We start from the raw sequence: 8,781 nt of genomic DNA, 5'->3' as shown, positions 1-8,781 counted from the left end.
GCAGGTCAACTATTTCTGATTACTGCTTTAACTTTGCCACCCATCCCATTAATTATAACCACCTTGTCTTTAGCAATTAAACAATGTCACTTGGTCCTTGCCAGCCCAGGAATCTTTGATTTCTGCCTACATCCTTTGATTCCAGGGTCAGTGAACAATCAGACTGTTAAAGCGACTCGGTTTCTTTAGCTAATACATCTAGTCCAGATCTCTGCTTCATATGCCCAAATCAATAAATTTGGCCAGATATACTTTCCATTCCTTCTATCCTGATCCCACACTGTTAGGATTCCAGACATATCCCACACATTTTTATCAGTAAACATTGGTAATATCTTGTTCTTTTAGTGTCTTTGATTTCTTCTCATAGGTCATACTTCACAACTGGCCTCCTGAGGCCTGCTGGGATTTAAGTCTGGGTAAAGATCTAAAAACGCTGAGAGATGGTGGACACAGGTCCTGAGGAGGCCATTCTCTCAGGTTCTTCAGGCAAGGGGAGACTGACCTCAAACAGGAAAGAACGGGCTGCTTATGCCTTGGCAGAATCTAGGGGTCAAGGGCCAGCTGCATTCAACTCTGCCCATAGAGTCTCCATACCAATTTTCAACATCCCACTTTTTCCCAATCAAGCCTTATTTGAACAAAAGAGACTCTATGGGGTTGTAAATGCAAATGGTTTTGTAATCCAGTCACCTATAGGATTAGCCTCTGTTTTCAGTAACCTGGATTTCACTAATGCACAAAATAGTTTCTTTTAGAACAGTCAGAAAAAGTGTGTAATTCTAAATGTCCTCAGAACATCCTGGCTTGTGAGTAAAAATAAAATCACCTTATTTTTTGGGTCCCAAATTCTTTTACTTTGAAAACTCTCATGTACATAACTGTAAAACCTGGACCTCTTTTGAGGTTCTCTTCTATGGAGATGTGTCTAGATTTTTAGAGGTTGTTACACAGTGTCACACTTCAGTGAAGCCACTCTGTATGACATTCCTTTCTTACTTTCTTTTTTTTTTTTTTTTTTTTTTGGTACTGAGCCACATCCCCAGCCCTTTTTTAGATTTTATTTAGAGATAGGGTTTTGTTAAGTTGCTTAGGGCTTTGTTGAAGCTGGCTTTGAACTTGCAATCCTCCTGCCTCATACTCCCAAACTGCTGGGATTACAGGTGTCCGCCACCTTGCCCAGCATGACATTCTTTTTCTTTGCTCTGAGCCCCTTGGCTTTGGGCCACCATTGTGATTCCAGCCAGGCTGCTTCTTGAAGCTGTCCTGTGAACTGAAGCTCAGGCGTTCAGCCTAAGCTACTGTTCATGCAGTGGCCGCTGATTCTGCTCTTCTTGCTGTGCCCATGTGGCTGTTTCACCCTGACCCCCTTTCCCACCCTATGCTGTTGCTGCCATTAGGGATCCTGCATGACCCAAGGCTGTTACCCTATCAGGTTGCCTGCTGCTCTGTCCCCTTCCCTGCCCAGCTGTCTCTCTTGGCTTTGGCTTCTGCTGTGTAAACCCTATCCTCTGCATCCAGTTAGCTTCACTGTCACCACCCTCTGGCTGCTGCTGTTGGAGCCCCCCCCCCCCCTTCTCTTCTAAAATGGGTAGGAAACTAAATATTTCCTCTTCCTTGTGTTTTGTCCTGTTGTGGAATTCCCATAGGGCTACTTGTGGCCAGTGGTGTTACACAATTTAAGGAGTCACGTCCTTCAGGATTATCCATATCCTCCCCCATACACGTTCATCCATGCTGGTGATTCATATTGGGACAGGGGCTGTGGGAAGGTTTGGTCTGAGGCATTACTTTGTGCCTAGAACTCCTCTCGAGATCTCAGGCCCTATTACTGAGTTTATTTATCAGCCAGGTCTCTTTCCTTGAAATCATGCCCAATTTCTCCCAGGAGCTACACAATGCATTTTTCTTTTCCCCAGTCTTCCTTTCAGCTTACATTCCTATCATGAACAGAGATCAGATACTTTTCCTAGAAGATGGTTTACCTCATGGTTCAATCAGTGAATACCAACAGATCCTGCTGGGGGTGCTGGCCTCCCTTTACACTAGAAAGCGAAGGATGGTCCCACCACCACGGGACTTTAAAAATCACATTTAGCATTCTAAAAGAGAAATGACACTATATATATGAGACAGGGTCTTGCTGAGTCACTTAGTGCCTGAGCAAGACTTGTCTCTAATATATATTTCAATCAAAACAGCCAGGGAGTAGGAGAAAAACCAGAAGAGTATGTTGTCCTGCAATTAAAAGTTGGAGGGTTTATAGAGGAAGGAGTGGCCAATGTCATAAAATGCCAGTTGGTTAGGTAAAATGAGGGCTGAGAATGGACCAATGGATTGATCAACATGGAAGTCATTTGGTGGCCTTGACAAAAAAACGTTTTTGATAGAGTGGTGTGGGCAAAAGCCTTATTGGAGTAGATTTAAGAGAGAGTGGAAGCCTGGTGTGTTGGCACATACCTGTAATCCCAGCTGCTCTGGAGGCTGACGAGAGAGAGAGAGAGAGAGAGAGAGGAGAGAGAAAGAGAAGAGAAAAGAGAAGAGACAGGTGTGGTGGGACAGGCTTGTAGCTACTCAAAGCCTAAGGGAAAAAGATTTGAAGTTCAAGTCCTGTCTGAAAATAAAATTTTTGAAGGGGCTAGGGATGTAGCTCAGTAGTAGTAGGCTTGCCTAGCATGTGTGAGGTCCTTGGTTCAATCCCAGTATTTGGAAGAAAAAAAGAAAGAGAGAGAGAGAAAGAGGAGCTGGGAATTGGAGAAAATTTACAGATACCTATTAACAAATTTAGCTGTAAAGAAATTGGGCAGTAGATGGAGGGAAAGTAGGTCAAGAATAACTTTTTCTTCATTTTATTTAAGATGATATAAATAATAGCATCCTTGTAGGCTGATGGAAGTAATTTAGTCAAGAGTAAAAAATTGAGTGAAAATTTGATAGGATTCCAGGGAGCAGCAATATCCTTACTTGAGTGAGAGGGAATGACATCTAGTGTGGAGGGGAGGGGAGGGACTGGCTTTCAAACAGAACAGAAACAGTTCATCTACAGGAACAAGCCATTAGGAAGAGGTTTGGGTTTTATGTAGAAAATTGCATTCTTATTCTGATTTATATTATTGATCATAAGAAAGCTAGAGTGTTCATCAGATCAATAGAAAGCCAGCTTCAGAAGTAGAAATGGTCCCTGAGGACAGCCTCCCCAGAACTCACCCAGCAGAAACCTACCCTAGCCCCAGAGGGGAGGTCAGGAGACACACAACTGAAAACATGTTCCAGCCACACTGAGGGCAAGGCCAGAGAAGGTGGTCTTTCTGATGGTCACTAATATTCAATTCTGGTCTAAAGATGCTCCAGATAAGATTAAAATGTCAGATGGGAATAGAGGAAAGAAAGAAACAATTATGTTTTCTAGTCAATTGGGTTCCATTTAGAACTAGCAAGGAAGAAGAAAGAGCGGGTAGAAAACAATTTTCTATTTTAAGTAAATGGATAAGGATGAGTCAAATAAATTAGCTAAGAAACAGTGCTGGGAAGGAGAGAAAATAATCTTCTATTTTAAGAAAAATGGATAGCATGACAGTGACTTAATTACATTAGCTAAGAAAGCAGTTAGCGTTTATTATACCTTTCAGGGTGAGAGGGCTAACGACTTGAATCTGGGACAAAGCTGGAGGATTGAGCAGCAAGAAACAGTCAGAAGCAAAGCCAAGAGTAAGTGGCAGGATAAAAGGGACAAAATCGCATTGTCATCTGAAGGAATCGCTGGGAATGATACTGAGGAGTTGCAGATGCTATTCCTCCACCTGTGCCCCCCTCTGTGTCCATACCAGTTCACATGCCCATGTTACAGAAGCCTCTTGAGATAAAACAACTGGAGAAGGAGCACATAAGATGCCATCTCCATCTGTGTCCCCTGCAGCATCGGCGGGCACTCTTCTAACAATACACATACAGTAGAAATGCAAAAGCAAGTGCAGCGATGTGTGAGTCTTCATCATGCTTCATTTAATGGTTTGTTGTTGTTGTTGTTTATTTGTTTGCAGTGCTGGGGATGGAACCCAGGGCCTTGCACATGCTAGGCAAACTCCACCACTAAGCTACACTCCCAGCTTCATTTTATGTTTTTCTTTTTTTTTGTACCAGGGATTGAACCCAGAGGTGCTTAAACCACTGAGCCACATCCCCAGCCCTTTTTTATATTTTTATTTAGCTGAGTTGCTTAGGGCCTTGCTAAATTGCCGAGGTTGGTTTTGAACTTGCAATCCTCCTGCCTCAGCCTCCAGAGCCGCTGGAATTACAGGCATGCACCATCATGCCTGGTTTCATTTTATGTTTGTTTTAAATTTATTGGAGCAATAGTTCTAGTTTCTTTAATTCAATATCATTATCAAATAATGCAAAAAAAAAAAGCTAACATATTAAGTGCTTACAATGTGCCAGGTATGTCCTAAGTAGTTAAAACATATTAATTAATTTCAGGTAGGCAGATTATTCTCCTTTTACAGATGAGGAAAGAGACACAAAGAGGTTAGGTAACCTGTCTCTGCATACCTAGATAGTGGGGAAGTTGGAGGTGACCAGGCAGACTAATGGCAAATGCCTATGCTTTTAATCTCTATGATTTCATATCTATCTCAGTATTTAGGGATCTCTGTATTGCCAAGAACCCCTTACTGACTTTGTGTATGTTTATGAAATATCCCATTTTATCTTTGCATTATGAAAGTTTCATTCCAAATTATTGGAAATTTTTTTATCATCACAGAGAAAAATCATAGCCACTTTTTCTTATGAATCCAAACAATTTCTGGAACCCTCATCCATGTGAGCATTATGCACTGATGAGTCAGAGCTGTCAGAAAGGCTTGGGAAATGAGATCTTAAATTACTGTCTAAGGATGCTAACATTTTAACTTTACACCATGTTTACAGTGAATATACTTCATATATTAATCACTTAAATGATTTCTGACTCTGTGTACATATGTATCAATAGCCATGCTCTTTTTAAAAAAATTTTAGTTATTGATAGACCTTTATTTTATTTATTTATATGCAGTGCTGAGAATCAAACCCAATGCCTCACACATGCCAGGCAAGTGCACTACTGCTGAGCCACAACTCCAGGCCCTAGCCATGTTCTTTTCAATACCAATATTTAACAATTAACAAAACATTAAATTTATGCAATTCACCTATGGAAAAGAGCTGATGGAAAATGGAGAAGCAAGAGGAGAAAATAGTAAAGCAAGTGGAGAGGAAAAATAAGAAGAAACATTCAGTTTTCAAGTAAGTAGAAGCATGCTCCTCTTTCCTTTAGAAATTGTTTGTAGAGGAGGCAAAAGGAGCAGGGAGTGTAGCTCAGAGGTAAAGCACATACTTAGCATGTGTAAGACTCTGGGTTTGATCCATAGTACTGAAAAATTAAAGAACTGAATGGATGAACAGAATATTTACAGTCTTTATGAGGTACTCCTGGAGACTTTCTAGTCTTGCAGCACACCTGTGAGCCCAGCGGCTCAGGAGGCTGAGGCAGGAGGATTGTGAGTTCAAGATCAGCCTCAGCAATTTAGCAAGGCCCTAAACAACTCAGAGAGACCCTGTGTCAACATAAAATATAAAAGAGGGCAGATAATGTGGCTCAGTGGTTAAGTGCTCCTAGGTTCAATTCCTGTACCAAAAAGAAAAGAAAAAGAAACAAGTATGTATGACTTGGAGATTGTAGTCAAATGTGCTCAGGCCCCTGATGGTAGAACTGTGCTCAAGAAATGAGGTCATAGCATACATTTCACAAAAACACCACCTGGCCAGTGCCTCATCCTGAGCAAGATTCCAATAATAGTCTGTCCTGATTTGCTTTGTCATCTTAAATAATGTATTATCTTCTGTCATTCTATCCCTCGTCCTACATCTATAACACCTATTCCATCAAGGTGCCATAAAGTCACACTAGCTAAATGTGTTTTTGCAGATGCAAGTAAGTGCTATTTGCTCCTGGCTTGGAAATATTTCCTGAGGAAAAAAAAGTCAAAAGTATTTTTAAAGCAGGGTTATTCTTAAAACAAATGACATAATTAAATGCAAGCATATAACCAGAACATGATGAACTGACAACTTATATTTATAGAAATTCAATACTTCTAAGTAATTCCTGTATCAACCATTACTCAGTCACATTGAAATAAATTATAGAGGATTATAAATAAATTATAGAGGCAACCCACAACTTTTCTTTTCCTGTATTGTGTTTGTATCAAAGCCACTACATGATGTTTTTACAAGTGACATTATAGCAGACCAAGTTCTAAGTACAATGGTTAATGACCCATCTCATTGAATATGTTTTTTCAGTCTTACGTGTTCACTATCCTGGAGGAAAGTAATAAAGTCCTACAGTTCCTGGAAAAAAAAAAGTCAGACTATTTTTAGTTTAAAGGGTCAGAATCATATTATTCATCTGAAAAGGATACTGAGATACATTCAGAGTAACCAATAAGTGTGGGCCAATATATTAAACTGCCACCAGGAAGCTTCCTATGCCAGTCTTAGTTAAATGGTAATTAATTTTTAAACCTTGAAATACAACAGGATTATACAGTTCACCATTTACTGGTGTAATCTACACCATGGTCAATAGCAAAGCTTTTTCTAAAATGTATTACGTGAGCCATTTTAATGCCATCACAAGGTATAATAACTTAATATAAATCATACTTTCTTTTTCAATAAAAAGTTTTATTCTAGCATAACATACAAACATATATGCATACATGCATGCAAAACCCCAGACAAATCACAAGTACATAAACTCAATAAACTTTCACAGAGCAACTGCTCTCCTGATTTCATAGACCAAAACATAGTCAGGTGTCACTTAATGATGTTTCAGGCAACAATGGACTATGTGTACAACGGTGATGCCATAAGATTGTAATAGAGCTGGAAAGTTCCTATTGCCTAGACGTAGCCGTCCTAACATCACATCATAGGGTGACATGTTACTCATATTTGTGGCATTGCTGATACAAATAAAATCACCACACTGCCAGTTATATCAAAAGTATAGCACATGCAATTACATAGAGTACATAGTAGTTGATAACAATAATAAATGATTATGTTACTGATTTATGTATTTATTATACTACTTTTTATGATTATTTTAGAACACACTCCTTCTACTTATTTAAAAAGAGAGAGAGAGAGAGAGAGAGAGAGAGAGAGAGAGAGTTTACTGTAAAACACTCCAGCCCTAGCCTCATATATCTTATCTCTTGCTTTAGTCAAGTCCTCAGGGGTAACCAACCTTGGCCATCTAGATTTGTATAAGTACACCCTGTGATGTTCCCATAAGAGCAGAGTCACCTGACAACACATTCTCAGAGTGCATCCCTATTGAGTGACTCATGACTGTAGAATATTGCTAATACTCTAGTGGTTTCCTTGTCATTATCTGCCTTTTTTCAAAAGTTATCCACCACCCTGATTTCTACATCATAGATTGGTTTTAGTTTTCTAGAAACAGGATTTCTTTTCCCCTTGAATCCAGGGACACTTACCCACTGAGCCACATCTCCAGCCATTTTTGTTTTTTATTTTGAGACAGAGTCTTGCTAAATTGTTTAGGGCCTAAGTTCCTAAGGCTGGCTTTGAACTTGTGATCCTCCTGCCTCCGCCTTCTGAGCTGCTGGGATTACAGGCATGCACCACTGCACCTGGCTAAAAACATGAACATTTTAATTAAAGTACAACAAATTCATGAAATGTATACAAATTATAAGCATACAACCAACATCATATTTATCCATAGTCGCAATGAATTTCATAATGTGAACATCCATATACAATCAACATTCAGATTTTTTAAAATTTTAAAAATCAGAACATTACCAGCATCCCAGAAACCCCTCTTTTGTTCCCTTCTCGTCTTTTCTCCTACTTTAAGGGCAACTGCTCTCCTGATTTCTAAGTAAAATAGTTTCACCATATTTTTGAACTTTCATTCTCGTTACTGTATAGTATCTAATGGCATAAATATGCCACAAGTTTTTCATTCTACTATTTTGGTGATGTGAATTGTTTCCAGTGTGGGACAATACATATAATAATGCTGTGGACATTTTTGTATATATCTTGTGTGTGTGTATGTGTGTGTGTGTGTGTGTGTGTGTGTTTGTTTTACTGGGATTAAACACAGGAGTGCTTTTCCACTAAGCCACATCCCCAGTCCTTTTAAATTTTTTATTTTGAGACATAGTCTCACTAAATTGCTGAAGGTCTTGCTAAGTTGCTGAAGCTGGCCTTCATCTTGCGATCCTCCTACCTCATCCTTTCTAGTCCCTGGGATTACAGTTGTATTCCACTGTGCCTAGCTATACATATATTTTGGTGAAAAGAATTCCATAGCTTTGAGTGCAAGTTCTGGGTCATAGGACATGTACATATCCTTCTTTAGTAGATAAAGCTGAACACATTTCTAAAGTTATACCAACTTGCGTATGATAAGCAGCATGTGAAAGTTCTAGTTGCTCCACATCTTTGCCATCTCTTGGTATCATCTATTATTTATATTTTGGTCATCTTTGTAGACAGGTAATGATATTACATCACAGTTTTATTTTTCTTTGCCATGATGACTGATATAATCAAACAATTTTTCACAGGTTTATTGGTCAATTAGATATCTCCTTTTCTGAGTTGTCAAAGTCTTATGCTCATTTTTCTAACATATGTCTTTTGTATACTGATTTGTAGGAATTCATTATATATTTTGGATATACATCA

This window comes from Marmota monax, unplaced genomic scaffold (assembly GCF_021218885.2).
Source record: "Marmota monax isolate L192 unplaced genomic scaffold, Marmota_monax_Labrador192_F-V1.1 WCK01_AAM20220418_F8-fsc00415, whole genome shotgun sequence".
In the NCBI taxonomy this organism is placed as follows: domain Eukaryota; kingdom Metazoa; phylum Chordata; class Mammalia; order Rodentia; family Sciuridae; genus Marmota; species Marmota monax.
Note: the sequence above shows the minus strand (reverse complement) of the source record.